At 38.2% G+C, this 762-nt stretch overlaps 1 non-coding gene across 1 annotated transcript; it reads left to right on the top strand.

The window, feature by feature from the left end:
- Positions 1–418: 418 nt before the first annotated feature.
- Positions 419–525, top strand: LOC138079467 (U6 spliceosomal RNA). The gene has a single exon (XR_011144928.1). It is a non-coding gene; the product is annotated as a U6 spliceosomal RNA (small nuclear RNA).
- The last annotated feature ends 237 nt before the right edge of the window (positions 526–762 follow it).

Genomic DNA, 762 nt, shown 5'->3' on the forward strand with positions numbered 1-762 from the left:
TCAAATCTTCTAAGTTGTTTCCAGAGTCATCTTAGATCACTCAACAAATAAATAAAATCATCTGTTTTTTTTCTGTTTTCCTCTAAACTAAGTCCCTCTGGCTCTTTATCATTCTGGTTGCTCTTATGTATTCCCTCTAGTACCAAGAACAAATAAGCAAATCATGACTACTTCACGTCTGTGAAGTACCAAAGGAAGTGATTCACAGGAAAAAATGTGCCAGTGCAAATATCAAAAAAGCAAGAGAGTTCCAGAAAAACACCTATTTCTGCTTTATTAACTATGCCAAAGACTTTGACTGTGTGGATCACAACAAACTGTGGAAAATTCTGAAAGAGATGGGCATACCAGACTACCTGACCTACCTCTTGAGAAACCAGTATGCAGGTCAGGAAGCAACAGTTAGAAGTGGACATGGGTGCTCACTTCGGCAGCACATATACTAAAACTGGAACAATACAGGGAAGATTAGCATGGCCCCTGCGCAAGGATGACATGCAAATTCATGAAGTGTTCCATATTTTTAGAATTCAGCACCACCAAATCAGCTCTCCAACAAATGCTAAAGGATATTCTCTAGACAGGAAACACAAAAAGGATGTATAAACTCAAACCCAAAGCAATAAAGTAAGTGGCAATGGGATTATACATATCAGTAATTACCTTAAACGTAAATGGGTTGAATGCCCCAACCAAAAGAAAAAGACTGGCTGAATGGATACAAAAACAAGACCCCTATATAAGTTGTCTACAAGAGACACA

Source organism: Capricornis sumatraensis, chromosome 4, assembly GCF_032405125.1.
Source record: "Capricornis sumatraensis isolate serow.1 chromosome 4, serow.2, whole genome shotgun sequence".
Lineage (NCBI taxonomy): Eukaryota > Metazoa > Chordata > Mammalia > Artiodactyla > Bovidae > Capricornis > Capricornis sumatraensis.